Source organism: Pleurodeles waltl, chromosome 1_2, assembly GCF_031143425.1.
Source record: "Pleurodeles waltl isolate 20211129_DDA chromosome 1_2, aPleWal1.hap1.20221129, whole genome shotgun sequence".
Lineage (NCBI taxonomy): Eukaryota > Metazoa > Chordata > Amphibia > Caudata > Salamandridae > Pleurodeles > Pleurodeles waltl.
This window is the reverse complement of record NC_090437.1, coordinates 1,010,621,757-1,010,639,106: the sequence shown is the minus strand read 5'-3', so window position 1 is coordinate 1,010,639,106 and position 17,350 is coordinate 1,010,621,757. Positions and strand designations below refer to the sequence as shown.

The 17,350-nt window shown below is 43.3% G+C and overlaps 1 protein-coding gene across 5 annotated transcripts in view; it reads right to left on the bottom strand.

The window, feature by feature from the left end:
• Positions 1–17,350, bottom strand: part of ATP8A1 (ATPase phospholipid transporting 8A1) — a 944,803-nt gene that overhangs the window by 353,267 nt on the left and 574,186 nt on the right. The gene's annotated exons all lie outside the window — the stretch shown is intronic.

Here is a 17,350-nt window from a genome sequence, read left to right as displayed (position 1 = left end):
GTGAGCGCTGTCCTCTCTCCGGGGAGCACTTCAGAAGGTCTGAGATTGTGTGTGTTGGGTGTGCAGTCACGATTTTGAATACGCCGGTGCACTTTTCCAACTCGCAAGTACCGTTATTGAATGGACGAAAAATATGTTTAAATTCACGTCTAAAATCGCTACAATGGATTGTGTGTTTCAAGTACTCTCTGGAGAAAAAACGGGGAGTGTAGCATGATGGCACGGCCCAGAGGAACACTAGTTTTATGTGCGTACACGCTCAAAGTTAATTCCTTTAAGACAATATCCCTTCGAGTTAGTGCTTAATTTTCAGACATTGTTTCTCGAAAACAGTGAGCAGACGTGACTCTCTCTGGTTCTAATGTGGTAACTTGGAGAAATGGGTGAAATTAATTGACTTTACAACCTGCAAGCGCTCTGCTGCGCGCCGCTGAAGCCCATCAAGATATGGCTCCATTGTGCATTGAAATGTTGCCACTATTGCTACAGCTCACAAGTTTGTGGAATTGTGTTTTATATCGCTCGTTCACATCAAACGGAAGAAACGTTTTTCGAAAATAAATTTAAAATTACCGTATTAAAAGTTTGACTGCAATTTAAGTGTAAAAACGTTTAAAGAAAATTGAAAAACATGTTTCTACCCCATCGGGAAAGCAAGTAACACTCAAAGAAGACGTCAGGCTGAAAACAAAAATGTTCTTTTATCTGAGTACGTCAGCAAGACATTTTTTTTCTGCTTTTTAAAAACAATGTGACAGGCTAATAATAAAACACTGAAAGATCCGAGAAAACGGTCATTTTTCGAAACAAAGGTTTACGGACACGAAAAGAGCTTAGAAAAAAACACGCTGTCTATGGCAAGAAAGCATGACATGCTGGTCAAGTGAAATTTAGAAACAGTTCCACTGAGGTGGCTACACTGAATGCTTCATTTAACCTTATTGTGGAAGCATGGCTCGGTACAAATTCCCCATTTATCAATATGTAAGCAGGAAGGCCTCCAGATGAACAGCCTGTGTGTGCAAAATTTGTCTTCTTTTATCACACGAGGGGATGCGTGACCACTACACAGGCTAGCTTCTTAACTGAAAAGAAAAGAGCGTTATCTGTTATCACATCTGATTTACTATTAGTTATAGAAACATCCTATTGGCTTTATTTTTTGTAATTTGTAACACCTTTATAAACTGAAAAAAGATGCCAGTGGCCAAAGCAGAAAAAAATCAGAAAATAAGTTACTATTCCGATTGTAATGTCATCTGTGTCTCGACATTTTATGTCCTTAAACTGCTCTTAAAGTTGCAAATGGTTAATTTATATGCGAGATTCTTTCTCGACAATGTATATCCTTAAACTGCTACTAGAGTTGCAAATGGTTTATTTATATGCAAGATTACAGGTCTGCATTTACAAGCCGATTTCCAAATGTCAATCAGATGAGCTTAGATGATCAGAGAAACCTAAACAGAACTGCTCAATACGTCCTTTTTTCTTTCCATTGGAAAAAAAACCTCAAGACCTGTCAGTCAAAGCATTTATTTCCAGCCACCAAGGCCCAGCGGAGGCGTGTCCCTAGAAGCTTTGAGGGCACTTGTAGCATGATGTAGCATTTCTGCATATTAAGCAGTAGCTTACAAATGGGCTATGAGCTCCCTGGTCCCACGCTTGATGAACACAAAAAAATGAAAGGCGAGATTCAAAACTGGAAGCCAGTGTGCTCGAGGCCATTCAAATAAGTATTTAATGCATTTTCATTTGCCTTTTGAATTGCTCTATCACCAGGATCCAAGAACACGGACAAAGCCTCAGAAACTTAAGGTCATAGGGAATCTATGGTAGATGGTTTACAATAAGAGGCACAAACAACTATTATTTACAGGGTGGGGGGTGGGCATTACTTTTACAGAAGTAAGTATATAATGGTTCTGTTGGAGCGCACACCTAGTTAGACAGCAGTGGAGTGCTGAAAAGAGCACAAGAGTCCAGGGATACGATTCAAGAAGCTGACAATTAGTTAGGTGACATGATGGTTCCTAGTGCGTCTTCTATGAGTCTTCACACATGTGTATATTAATGTGTACTTTTTTTGTACCACTGTATCGAGTAGGTCTGGTAATGTGGTTTTGCTTGGGTCATTGGTAAGTGTATCCAACTAATTCAACGGAATATATTGATAGGAACTGCATAAATACAAATATTCTTTTTGTTTACAAAATTAGTTGTTTACACCATTTAGACGATTATAACTTCTTTCACTGGACACATGGGTTTCTAAGCAGCCTTGGTTTGGGGGTGTTTTGGATGTTCTATAAGTAATAAATTAACCCAACACACCAAAAATGTTCAAACACTTTCTATTGTTGCCCTTTGTCCTGTAAATGCCTGGCAATACAATGCCACCCAATAACCTTCTGAAATACACCCACAAACCCTCACGATGCTTGTAGTAACTGTGAAATTGCCATGACAGCAGCATAAAGAAGACTTTACACCAATATGAAATTTTCTTTGTGCCAGTCTGAAATAGCTGCACATCAGACAGAAACAGGACCACCGTGGGTCATCTGTCATGTGCTTGCAAAAGTTCATGTTGACTGGAATAATGGACTCTCATTCGATTACAACTACCCACATGTGCATTAAATTGTTTTATCCACAAGAAATCACCCACACGAGGACTCATGAAACACTCACTGAGACATGAAACTAGCCTGATATGTAACTCTTGTCATCCCTTATTTCTCATGCACTATGCCGGGGAAACTGTTTTTGGAAACTGATTCCTTGTCCCAAGGCGGTTCTATATATAAAAATTGACAGTAAAAACATATTTTGCAAATTAATGTTTTCAATGCTTCTACTATGTTGAGAAACTTCTTTGATTTTTTTGGAGGGGAGACAAGGCAGAGGCAGGTGGGATTAGTAGAGCGTTAGACCTGAACAAAACTCAACAGAAAGGCAACTTTATTCTTTGGTTTACCTCTATTTTTAAACAATGATCAGAAAAGGGCAGCAAGATCAAGTCAGAAAGGAGAAAAGGAAACATCAAGCAGTGAATGTTTTAATTGAACAATTTACTTACCTTTGTTAATGATCTTCCTGGTGGATACTCTAACTGCAGTTTCCTCATCTTAGAATACAGCCAGACTGGATCTGAAGACTATTTCATAGCAGTGCTCCCACATGGCACTAGGTGGCGTTATGTGGCTCCTATGTGCTCCTGAAGTGACACAGCGGAGCTACATAGATGAGCCAACTCTGCACGCTGGCGCAAGTTCCTTTCACTGCATGGATGTCGTCATGCATCAAGTGTGACACACCCATTTTTGTTGGATTTTCAAAAACCTTTAAACAATCTTAGTGTACTGTGGAACTATGTCCATACCAAAAACAAGTGGCTTAAAACCAAGCTGAGACTGCAAGAAGCAGGTTTTGGTCATAGACCTGCACAAGGTGAGTCTTTGGTGTCTGGGCTCAAGATACATTTTTAAGTCGTGTGATAAGTGCACCTTCATTGACCCAAAAGCGACCCCACACCGGTAGGCAAAGCTGTATGTAGCAGAACACAAGAAAAAGTGATTAAGTGGTACCACATGTGTGTGCCACCCCTGGACGATATCATCAGTTTTTCTTATCATTTCCCTTTTTGCACCCTCAGCGTGAACAATTATTGGCAACAATATTCTGCATACTAACTTGGGCCCTTTTTAGATGTTAAAAAGAGGCAACTTAACAGAACACAGAGGTGGATGGGTAGTGGGTATTGAGGATTGTGAGGTTAGATAGAATATCCAGTATAAAGAGTGTTACCAAAAGTACTCAATCCAAAGCAGGTTCCACATCTTAGAACATATACCAAAGCAGTACCTCCCCCAGGTAGAGGGCATGTAGAGTGCCTCAGATCAAAACGTCTTGCAGGAAAGAGCCAGTGAATTGCCTTTCACCCCAGACCATGCTGTCAAGCCAGTAGTGCTTCATGAAAGTATGTGCTAAAGCCCATGTCACAGCCTGACAGATGTCAAGGACAGGCACTCCGAGTGCCAGCGGTAGCAGCCTTAGTCCTCATGAAATGGGGTCTCAGACCTTACAGATATTGTTCCTTGGCCAGTGCACATTAGATCTTAACGCAGAGGACTATCCACATAAACAAAGTCCTCTTCCGCACCACATTCCCTTACTTTGCTCCATAGAACTCCACAAAAAGCCGACAGTCCACTCAATGGTCCTTAGTAAAATCAATATAAAATCTCAAAGCACTTTAGGGACCCAACCAATGGAGCCTCATCTCATCTTTCAAGAGATGAGAGAGAGTAAGGAATACTGGTAGAGTGATGGATTGCCCAACATGGATGGGAGTTACAACTTTTGATTAGAAGGCCACACTGAAGTCCTCAGGACCAATTTGTCTATAAAAAAGGTGGTTGCACTGAAAGCGCCTGGAGTCCACTCATGCAACAAGTTGACGTAATCACAACGAGGAAGACAGTCTTTAAGGTCAAGGGATGAAGAAAGCAGTTATGCATAAGGTCGAAGGGTGTACAGATGGGAAATTTCAAGGCCAAGTAAAAGTCCTACTGTGGAATCATAAACAGTTTGAGAGGAAACATGTCTGTCCAACCTTTAACAAACCTCATCACAACAGGTGATTTGAACAACAACGGTTGCTCCAGGAAATATAGAAAGGCCAGAAGGGAAGACATAGAACCTTTATCGTGCCACCTGCAAGGAATGGTTGGTCTAAAGCCAAAACAGTAGAATGCCTTACAGCTCAGCCTCTAAGAGGTCAGTATTATGAACACCGCACCATATCACAAATTTGTCCCTGCACCCAGCTCAAGCACATTTTGTGGAAGGTGCCCGGCAAGGATGACATCCACCACTTCAGGCGGCAAAATAAATGCAATCAATTGCTGCCATTCAATTTCCTCACATGTTGGTGTAGATTACATACATTCAAGTGGATAACCCTACCATGTTGCTGACACAAGAGGCCCTCATGAAGTGGCAGTCTGATAGAAGGACAGATGCTCACGACTATAAGTTCCGAGTACCACACTCTCAAGGCCCAATTCAGCACCACTACATAACTTGGGCCCAGCTGTCTTGAACTTCTTCAGAACTCAGGGCGAGAGAGGAGGAGGTAGGAAGACAAATCCAGACTGCCATTCCAGGCCGAATGTGCCTCTTAATGAGTGATCTTGTGGAAACTACAATGCACAAAACTTTTGAGGCTGCATGTTCTTGACAGTGACCAAAAGATCTAGAAAGGGTTCTTCCCCTTGCTGTAGGACGCACAGCGCTACCTTGAGATGTAGACGTCACTCATGATCTTCTAGATGTTACCTGTCTAGTTCAGTACCCCGCCACGTGGTTTATTATCTGGTAGATGTCCTGGAACTCCAATTCCCTCCAGAGGTGCAAAGCCTCCTGCCACAAGACCCTACTCGCCCTGCTTGTTGCAATAACAAATGGCAGTGGTGCTGCGCACAAGAACCTGCACCAGTCTCCCCCTGCTGGACCAGAGAAAGACAAACTGGTCACAGCTCCAGCAGCCTGATGTGGAGTTGGCTCTCTGCTGAAGATCAGAATCCTTCCCAGTCCAACAATGAGAAGTCTGTCATCAACTCTGGGTAACAAAGGGAGAGGGACCTGCCACTTGACCAATTGTTTTTGAGCAGCTACCACCGAAAATCTCAAGCCATTTTACCCCTGCACCTGGTTGGCGTCAGCAAGACTGCTTTGCTGCTGGGCCCATTTGAACTTCAAATTTCATTGCAGAGCCCACATGTGCAACCTGGCATACCTGACAAGGAGATGCATAAGGCTAAATGGGAAGAAGTCTCAGAGCCACTCTCACTGTGTTCTTGGACTAAGCCTGAAACATCAGGATCATAGCTAAAATGTCCTGGACTTGTTGGGGTAGACGAAAATCCTGAACTTCACTAGGTCCAGAATGGCCCCCAGAGAATGGAAGCATCTGGGAAGAAATCAGGTGGGACTTTGGCTCATTTATAGGGGACCAAAACAAAGTCAAGTGGTCTGCTGTCATCCAGAGGTGAACCTGTGACTGACTGCGGTGAGGTTGCCTTCCGCAGTCAGTCGTAAAGGTATGGTGATATAGGGTATCTTTGACTTCCGAAGATTGGCAGCAACAGCTGACATCACTTTCATGAACACTGAAGGGGCACTGCTGATGCTGAAGGGGAGCAAAACAAACTGACAATGATCTTGGCCTACCTTGACCTGCATATAACATCTGTGACAGTAGGGTGGTATATGAACATATGCACTCTGGCAGTCTTTGGACACTGGGTCAAAAGCAGACAGTATTTAGGCCAGCATTGCATTTTGAAATTGTCATTCTGCAAGATGCACATTCAAGGAGAGGCCTGAGGCTCTCTGTTTTTTTGGGGCAACAAAATAGTGAAAGAAACAATGCCCCTTATCCTTCCAAGTCCGGCACTCTCTCAATGGCACCTTTAGAGAGCAACAGGTGCACCTCTTGTAACTAGATGGACAGGTGCTTCTCTTAAATTCTCCATTATTGGATCTTTCATAGATTCACATGCTTGAATATTCCCTGTCGAAATAGGAGTCCCACTGTAAATTAATAAAGCAGTTCATATACACTTATATATCTTTATATTTATATACATAAAAAAAAAATACATAGCAGTATAGGCTACAATGGGAACAACTTTTTATCTTAATAGTCTAGCTACATCCTTTTCTTTAAAAAGGACCAGTTCACTTTAACCAACCAGATGAGATTACCCTCTAGAACCTTCCCCACAGAGGCTGAAGCCTTCAGATTGTTTACCACACGTCATGTGGAAGGTGTCTCACTGAGCTCTGCTCAACCCTCTTTTCCTCAGAGTTTATTCAGAAGAATTCCTTCACAGACAGTATTATTATTTCATTTTCTGCGTACTCCAGATTGGTGAAGCTGTCTCACACATCTAAAAAAGGACTTTTTAGAGATTGTGATAACTGTGGGAAGAAAAAGCTCCACTCAGAAGATCCTCACAAGAAGTGCATTTATTGCCCTTATCCAGATTACAAGGTAAAGGATTGTAAATTTTGTCATACTTTTTCTCAGAAAACTTCGAAGGATAGGGAAGGGAGGCTCTTATTGTGGCTCCAAAATTTGAAATCTAAAGAAAATCCATTGTCAGATGAGGACAGTGAGATCTCTTCTTACACCTCAACTTCTAGTAAAAGAAAAAGAAAGGAAACAAAGCGTCCCTCAGAGCTACCATCAAAAGTCAGTAAAACAAAAAAAATAAAAAATAAAAATAATAAAAATAAAGAAATGCTGACACTGACTGTGAAAATGGTCATAAGGCTCATCCTTCCACCTCTAAACATAAAAGGCCTATTTACAATACGAGGTTGGAGCCTACTACTCCTTCCCAGAAACATCTTCTACCGTCGATTACAGAAACGGCTACAGAAAAAAATACCGCTGACGATGCCGTCGACGACTGCATCAACGACGGTAACGTCGACATTCACTACAGCCAGGTCTCCGTTAATTGTTACATCGTCACTGCTTTCATCAACCATAAGGGTGACTATGAAAGTTCGGAATTGTTCATCGAAGGAGATTCCATCAACAACAGCTTTCTTGAATTTCCCCTTATTATAGACTACAAAGCCATCAACAGAAACGCAGTCGACAAAGGCACCGTTGGCAAAGGCATCGTCAGCGAGGACAAAGACGACGGAGACACCATCGGCGAACACACCATCGACGGAGAGGAAAAAGGCATCGTCGACGACACCACGATTGCCTGAAATTTCTTTTCCTCCAATATCATTAATACCCATAAAGTCGAAAATCTTACCTCAGCATACTTCCCCAAGTAAAATACTACCTTACCCACCTGTACACCTCTTAGATGAGGATGAAGAATCGGACGATGAAGGCCCTTTTGGTGTGGCTGGTAGGCCATCCCAATTACTGGTCAAATGTCAGGATTATGAAGATGATGCTTATGAAGAATATTAGTACGTTACTACAGGCGAACACGCTGAGCCAGTCCAGGAAGAAAATCAAGAACAGTATTCCAATGCCTGCTTCCCTAGTATCAAATCTACAGTCCATATTGCAGGACTTATCGTAGATTCCCACCGGCAACACCTGCCACACCCATAAGTCAGACAGCACAATTGGAAGGCCTAGTTCAAACACCAACGCTATTACCACAGCCCGTTCAAACACTTCAAACACCAATTATCCCTACACAGGATGTATAACAACCGATGGAAGAACACGAAGTATCATCCGGGGAGGAGGCAGAAGAAGGGGAAATAAAATACACTATAACTGAGCAAGATGGGTGGGACGACTAGCTTATTCCCACCCCATCTCTACCTCTGGCGACTCAGGAGGACTGCCCTCCAGAGGACATTGGGGGATTCCATAACCTTATGGACAGAGCAGCGAAAAGGTTTGACTTGCCACTGTTAACAAGGGAGACAGACTGTTTCCTGTATGATTTCAAAGAACCAGCAAAAAAGTCATTAAGAGCTATTCCAATAATAGACTTTATATGGCAAGAAGGTCTCAAAGCCATGAAAACTCCAGCTACTGTATCGCTAGTAATCCCACGCCTTGAAAAAAAAGTATAAAGCCCCAGACACTTCTACAGCGAGTCTTATCAGACAACAAAACCCAATTCAGTGGTATTGCAGGCAGCGCAAAGGCGCTTAAATAACTCTTCTGCAGCAATCTCATCTCCCCCTGATAAGGAAGGTCGCAAGTTGGGCAGCATAAGAAAAAGATTTTCAACAATGGCAGCCACTACTGTAAGAGCTGCAAGTTCAATGGCTATATTAGCTCGTTATGATCATCAGATGTGGTCCGACATAGCTCCATACATAGACTTTTTGCCGGAGAATGAGAAATTAGAAGCGCGCAAGATCTTACAGGAAGGAGAACACGTTTCGGCAGAAATGACTGATGGTGCACTTGATGTCGCTACCACTGGATTCAGACAGCTAGCAAGGGCGGCAGTGCTTCGCAGACAGGGATGGCTAAAATCCACTTCCTTCTGCCCAGAAATACAAACAAAAGTTCTAGACATGCCGTTTGATGGTGAAAATTTGTTTGGCAAGCATGTACAGGATGCATTACAAACTATAAAAACTAACACAGAAACAGAAAAATCCCTGGGAATGCTCCAGTACCGAGGACAACCTTTTCGAGGAGCTAGGGGAAGAGGAAATTATTCATACAGGCAATATCAGCCGGGACAAACACAGTACGGACAACAGCAGTCACAATACAGGCAACCTTCAGCAGCTGCATACAGACAAGGCTCCAGAGGCAAGTTGCCAGCAAGAGGCAGAGATTCTAGAAAACAATGACAAGAGAACAGCGCCATCTGCCTCACAAACATCTCGAGTCAGAGGCAGAATATCACATCATTTTCAACAATGGTTTGCAATAACCTCGGACAAGTGGATCCTAGATATCATTTCAAAAGGGCATTCTTTAGAATTTCTCCCCAAAAACTCCATTAACGCCACCATCAGGGCCATCTCCACAACGACTAAAGCAACTAATGAGGGAAATTTTCAATATGTTAAGAAAAGGAGCGATAGAGATCATTCCAAAGACTCAAAAGAAAATGGGTTTCTACTCTTGCTTTCTTCTCATAAAAAAACCCTCAGGACATTGGCACCCGATACTCGATCTGCGAAAGCTCAACAAATTCCTAAAAAAGCATGCCTTTGAAATGGTAACTCATATAACATCCATCGATTTAGAGGACGCATATTTTCACATCCCAATACGTCCAAATCATTGCAAATTCCTACGGTTCCAGGTAGCTGGGATCCATTTTCAATTCAAGGTGCTGCTGTTTGGCCTAAAATCGGCTCCTAGAATCTTTACAAAAATGTTGCCTCCGGTAGCAGCACATCTCAGACAGCAGGGAATCCAGGTGTTTCCATATTTAGACGATTGGCTCATAAAAGCTCCTACATCGCAGCAGACAGCAGTGGCCACGGCCACCTGCCTTCCACTATTCAAAAGAATTAGGGCTCACAACAAATTATCAAAAATCCCAATTAACACCAACAACAAAGACAAGGTTCTTGGGAGCAATCCTAGACACTCTAAAGAACAAAGCCTATCCCTCCAAAGACAGACAACTAAAAATCCAGCGGTTGGCAAACCGACAAAAAAGTCGGTTTCAGTCCAGATCTACAAATCTTTCATGGGCATGATTTCCTCCTGCATCCTTCTACTCCTGAACTGTTGCCTACATCTACGGCTGCTGCAAGAACAGACAGACATTCAATGGTGGCAAATACAGGGCTCATTCGAGGATCTCATTCAGATAACACCAATTATGAGAACAGCAATACCCTGGTGGACTCGGCCCAAAACTCTGTCCAAGGGGTTGGAATATGTACATCAGATTCCCAGCTTCATAATAACAACAGATGCATCATTACAGGGCTGGGGAGCACATCTCCAAGGCTTACAAATCAGCGGAAGATGGTCAGCAGCGGAGAAAAACCTAGACATCAATCAACTGGAACTCAGAGCAATCGCCTTAGCGCTAAAGTCTTTCCTCCCCAAAATAACTCACTCTACAGTCCTTATAAGAACAGACAACACCACCAGTATGTTCTACTTGAACGAGCAGGGAGGAACCCGCTCCCGGGCACTCTCCGCTCAAGGTCAAGAGATATGGAACTAGGAACTTTATCACCACATAACCATCAGGGCAAACATTTACCAGGAAGGTCCAATCTCCTGGCAGACTCCTTGAGCAGGGCCATCGTTCATTATCACGAGGGGAAATAGACCAACAGATCCTGAACTTTCTAGTCTGTCGCTGGGGCAAACCTCACTTGGGTCTGTTTGCGACGAAGGAGAACAAGAAATGCTGGTTCTTTACAAGCTGGCATCCCCAGCAAGGATCGTGGGGGAATGCTATTTCAGTACTCTGGTCAGGGATATATGCCTATGCTTTCCCACTGATCCCAAGATCCCAAGATCCCAAAGGTAATTGGAAAAATGAAGAAGGAACCTTACAGAATACTCCTCATAGCCCCCTGATGGCCCAGACAGTTCTGGTTCACCAAACTACTACTCCTTTCAGAGCAACCTCATCTCCAACTCTAGGTAACACCGACTTTATTGACAATGAGCTAGGGCCAAATACAACATCCAGACCCGACATCACTACACTTGTCAGCATGGATCCTGAATACAATGAGTTTTCCTCAGTAAATATCACATCTGAATGTAGAGCCATTCTATCGAAGGCGAGGGTGGACTCAACAAACAGAACTTACAAGCTCAAATGGAAACGGTTCTGTCTTTGGTGTGTGTCGTCTAACATACACCCGCTCACAGCTCAGCCACATCAAATTCTCCCATACTTGCTATATCTGGCAAAATCAGATTTATCTCATTCCTCCATTAGAGTGCACCTAGCGGCGATTTCTAGATTTCGTCGAACCGGAAATGAGCCATCCTTATGGTCCGCTTGTATGATTAAACAATTCCCCAAAGGTCTTTTCAGAACCTTCCCACCAGTCAGGGAACCTGGCCCAACTAATAAAACCGCCATTTGAACCAATTCACAAGTCTGAGATCAAGTATCTTAAATGGAAAACTGCTATACTACTAGCTCTCACATCTGCAAAAAGAATAAGCGACATACAAGCTTTTACCATTAAGCAGCCATTCGTACAATTCACTACAGACACCGTAATTTTGAGAACAAACCCAAAATGTATTCCAAAAGTTCAGTCGGACTTTCACTTAAATGAACCTGTGGTTTTAAAAACCCTTTTTCCAAATCCCCAGACGCCAGCGGTAAGGTCTTTACACTTCTTAAATGTTAAACGATGTGTAAAATTCTACCTACAAAGAACGCATCACATAAGGAAATCAGACCAATTATTTCTAGCATATTGAGGCATTAGAAAAGGATTTGCAGTTACCAAACAAACCATTGCCAGATTGGTGGTTGCTACTATAATGTTCTGCCACACACAAGCTGGAAAACCCCTGCAGAGCGGAGTGAAAGCACATTCTACTAGAGCTGTAGCCACATCGGCAGCTCTGTTTGCAGGTGTACCGATTCACCATATCTGCAGGGCAGCAACATGGTCAAATAGGCATATGTTCACAAAACATTATTGCCTGGACCAAACTCAAAACAGATGCCGCACTGGGACAGGCTGCGCTACGTCATCTTTTTGGATAAGGTGAGCCTCGGTGTTCTGCTGCAGATTCACATGCACCCTCCCTCCTCCCCGGGAGCCTGTAGCCGTTTAAGTTGCATTTAAAATGTGTACATATGTATATCCATCTTTATTCCATTGCATGGACATCTCTTTCTTTACACTCTATCACTCCTACCTTACCCTCTGCGGGAAAACAATCTAAGATGGAGTCTATTCTAATGCACAATGGAGCCGAAAAGGAGGAGTCACTTGGTCCCGTGACTCGAAAAGACTTCTTTGAAGAAAAACAACTTGTAACACTCCGAGCCCAACACTAGATGGACGGACCCGTGCATTGCATGTGTATCTGCAGCTACACATGCCATCGAATATATATATATATATATATATATATATATATATATATATATATATATATATATATATGTCTTATTTTGTATATGTATATAAAAATACAGATACATATGTATCTGAACTGCTTTATTAATGTACCATGGGACTCCTACTTCGACGATGGGGAAATATTCAAGCATGTGAATTTATGAAAGATACCAATACAGGAGAACTACTGTTACAGGTAAGTAACTAATTTTCTTACTTCTGGTGTGGGAGGAATAGTGGGTGGGAAGAGAGAAAAAGTAGGGCATAGTTATTTTTAATAGCCTGTAAGACCCAACTGTCAGACGCGATGCATCGCCAACCTGGGAGGAAATGAAGAATCCTGTCTAGCACTGGTTAGGTATGCGTCATTATGGGCAAAAACAGTGGTTTCTTGGCTGTTGAAATAGAGGAGGAATTGGAAGACTGATGCTCTTGCTAGCCAGCACCATGCCAGCCAGACCAGCTCTCATCCTCATAAGGGCTGGAGTGACTGCTGCATCACTGCCTGTCAAGGTTGTCTATGTCTATACTCCAGCCCCCTGGAATAGTCTTTAAACTTTTGGAAGTGATGCAGAAACTGTTTGACAGGAGTCATCAGCAGAAGCGTGCTGTAGCTCTGCTGTCTTTAAAGCACTCCAACACAGAGTCCACTTTCTCTCCAAAGAGGCAACAGCCATCAAAGGCTATATCCATTATAGAGGCCTATACATCACTGGATAATCCTGTGGGTTTCATTCACATGTGTCCACAAAGGACAACATTGGTACTGATCATGTTACCCAGGCAATCCATAGTATTCAGGACTGCACAGATATCGGCAGCATCCTGTCCATCATAGATTGTCTATGCTAAAAAGGTCCTAAAATCTTCCAGGACTGCTGGCAAGATCTCACTGGCCATGTCCCAAAGAGCTTGAGTGCAACGGCCCAGCAGACCAACTGCATTTACGGAAAGCAGTGCTAGAATGGCTAAAGAAAACATGTGGTTGCCAAAAGCATCAATCCTCTTGGATTCCGTGTCTGGAAAAATGGTTGAAAAAGAGTTTGGATTCACTGCACTGGTCGAGCTCTGTACAATAAGATTTTGTGGGTTAGGGTGCTTGATGAGAAAATGTAGGCCCCCAGTTGCCGGTCTTTGATGTATGTCAACCAGTCTATTCACAGGTGGGCAAGAATAAGGCTTCTCCCAAGTAGCCGTCAAAGTACTTGTGTGACATCACTAAAAGGACATTAGGGCTCAATAGCCGCTGGTCCAGCCTGCAGAATTTCTGTAAAAACTTTCTCTTTTGGTCTCAATGAAAGGTGGCTGTACTTGTAGTGCCTCAGCTGCCCTCTGACCCACCACTGCAAATGAGATATTCTCTTCAGCTGGTGGCCCAAGTTGTAAAGCTAGCTCTGTCTCAGGATAGTTATCAAGCCCACTGACATTCTGCAAAACAAAGTATAAAACATTATCAGTATAATGAGGGAGAGGAAGCCATCATCATCAACATCCTGCGTGCCTCCGACAAAGAATTGTAGTCAAAATCGAAAAGAAACTGGAGCCTCTGCTGGTAGTTGCGAAGTGACAGAGGTAAAGTCAGGCTGCATGATGACTGGCTGCACTTTTATGATTTCGCAGTCTGGCTTGAACATGGTGTCTGCACTGAATCATCCTGCAGCGCGGTGGCATCCACACTAGCAACTTGGTAGAAAGAACCAACATGAATCTTGAGGTTGGAATAGAAGTCTGTACCAGTGTTGCTAAAGGCCTTGTAACAGGTCCCCTGGGGAGGGACCCACTAGTGGTACCTCAAATGGAGACCCCTGCGGTTCCATGGAGCCTGAAGGTGCACCAGAAGGAGCCTGAAGTGTACTTAAAATTAGCAGCATGTCCCCTGTGAAGGCCTCGATCAGCTGTGTGGTCGATGACAGCCCAGGAAATTTGAGGCAGTATAAAGTGTTCAGTGGCAGGAGAACTCGAAGGAGAGTGGCTGGAATTGTGATGCCCTTGGGCCTTCCTTATTTTTGCATTTGGAGTTGAATTGTGATTTACTAGAGGATTTTGAGTGTGAAGATAAACGGTCATGGAAGCGGCCTCAGGGCAGAGTCTAGGCCTGCAATTTGGAGCGCGAATGGGACCTACGGGAAGGGCGTTTTGCATCCCAGTCTTGGACTGCCTTCAGGTGCATGAAGGTGCACTTATCACACAATTTGGAGTCGAGCCCCTAGTCCAGACGCCAAAGACACACCACATACAGGTCCATGATCAACATCTGCTTCCTGCAGTCACAGCAAGGCTTGAAACCTGCTCATTGGGGGACATAAGAGCTGATTTAAATCTCAGTGGAGGGGTTACTCCATTGTCAATGGTGACAGATATCCTAGCCCCTGAAATCTAAATACCATAGAAAACAATGGTATTTAGATTTCGGCAATGGGATATCCGTTACCGTTGCGACGAAGTAACCCCTCTACTAAGATCCAAATCAGGCCCATAGTTCCCTAGCACACAGATTTATAAATCGCCTGAAAAGTAACAAAAATGGGAGAGGAGCTCTTAATCCATGTCTGAAGGCACCAAAATAAAGGAAGGATGTCAACATATAGTAGTGGTTCTTATATGCATCTTTGCTTTGTCACATCTGGGGTAGTGTGGAGCCAGAACAGAGCCGCATGATGCCACCTAACAGTGCATGGGATCAATGCTATAAAAAAAAAAAAAACTCCACATCCAGTCTGGCCCCCAGGCACATATCTCAGGTGTTTACATATATGGAGAACACTACGAAGATCTGAGGGGTATGTACATGAGCACTCCCAGACAATGGTTCTGCTGTACTAAGGGAATCTTCTTCACATCACATCCTTTCCTGGAAAAAAAAAAATGTTTTTTTTTTTAAAGTAATTCCACCAACGCAGACAGTATTCTGAAGTTATGACATGTAAATTTGTGAAATTGTACTGTATATTTAATTATCTTGAAGATGTTCCCAAGTTGTGGGATGAAATACATCAGCTGTTTTGGTGTAAAGGTACAAGTTACTCTCCCTTGTTCCAATGTCTGGAGAACACAAACAAAACTGCATCAGCGCTGGTAGATTATGTACAGGCCTTCATGAGGGAAAAATGTCCATACAAAGAATAACTGTGATGGACTGTTGAGCTGGGTTCATCTTGTAATCGTGACCTTGAAAGCTGCCTTGTAAGGCTTGACACCATCATTGGTGCAAAAGAGTGGACTTTCTCTAATCTTGTCAAGGTGAGAATAGAGTCCCAATCACAAAAAAATGTACTATAATTAAAATAAGCATACTTCTTGGCTGAGGAGCGCAAGGCAATTTAACTTTGTTAAAATAAAAATCAGACAAAGCCTTAGGAACAAAAGAAGTGTGGGCTGGAATGTCACTGTGTCCAGATACACCAAGGTGTGCAGCTTGTATTGCACCTACATTTTCACAGAGGTAATGACGGCAAAAAATGCTGTCAACCAAGACAGTAGTTTCAGGTCACATATGGTTAAGGAAGTAGGTAGCTTGTGTATATCATAGAAGATAATGAGAATGGGAAGCTGCCTTGAAAAGCCACACTAATATTCCGCGTAATGCACGATTACGTCTGATCCAATTCTATATCCTTTATAGAGCTTATCTTACACCAGCGAAGACTAACCAATACTTTCAGCGTATGGATGCAGCCTGCCCCCGCCGAGCGTTTGTGGCGGCCAACTTACTACACATGCTGTGGTCCTGTCCCTCACTAGGCACTTATTGGCATGCAGTGTCAGCGCAACTATCTATTTGCACGGCACGCCCGCAGCTGATCACGTGTGAGACATGTATCTTGGGCCTTTTCCCCCAGAGCTAAAAGGCATAAGGCGTCAACGAGATTCCTAGATCTGGGCCTCTTGATGGCTAAGTGACTAATCACCAAGCGGTGGAAATCTGTAGAGCCTCCTTCAATAAAAGCATGGAGGAGATCATTTGCGGTATGGGCTAGGGTGGAAGGGGTGGCGTTGCGAAGGGAAGACAACTTGGGACTACGTAAATTTCCCTTGGCCTCTAGCTGGGATGAGATTTTGTGGGAACTCCGGGAACAAGAGCAATGATTTGATACAGAAGCTGCGCATGCGATGACTGGCTGGAGGCGGGGTGTTGAGTTGGCTGAATGCAGTGGATCAGCGATGCCCCCTTATCCCTTCCTCCCCCCGCGAGGTCTGGCCTGACAGAGGAGGCTAAGTAGGGGGCTGCCGTTGTGGGCTGGCATTTTTCGTTTTAGTGACTGGGTGAAGATGCAATGGTGTATGGAGTGGGGGGGGGGGGGGGGGGGGGGGGTGTCCGGGGAACGGACTGTAGGCAAGGTTCCTGTTGTTGTATTGCTGTATATAAAAAGTATGCTGAATCTTAACTTCTTTGCTGTGCGGTGCACAACAGCCACCTGCTGAGAATATGTACTGATATATTACCTCCCTCATGCTGATTACCGCCCCGTATGTTGGGTGGTATGTGATATATCGTAGTCCTAATGTACCACCACCTCAGCCCTGATTGTACATCCTAACTGTCAATAGGTACCGGATTTTCTGCCAATCAAAATGATCGGGTGGGGCAAAGGAAAACAGACATTTTATGTCCTAGATGTTGCAACACTAACTCCATACTGTAGTTGACATACAATATGTATATTTGTATATTTCTATATGAAAAAAAAAGAAATAAAAGATTAAACCAAAAAAAAAAAAAAAAAAAAATCATAGAAGATAATGAGGCTCAGAT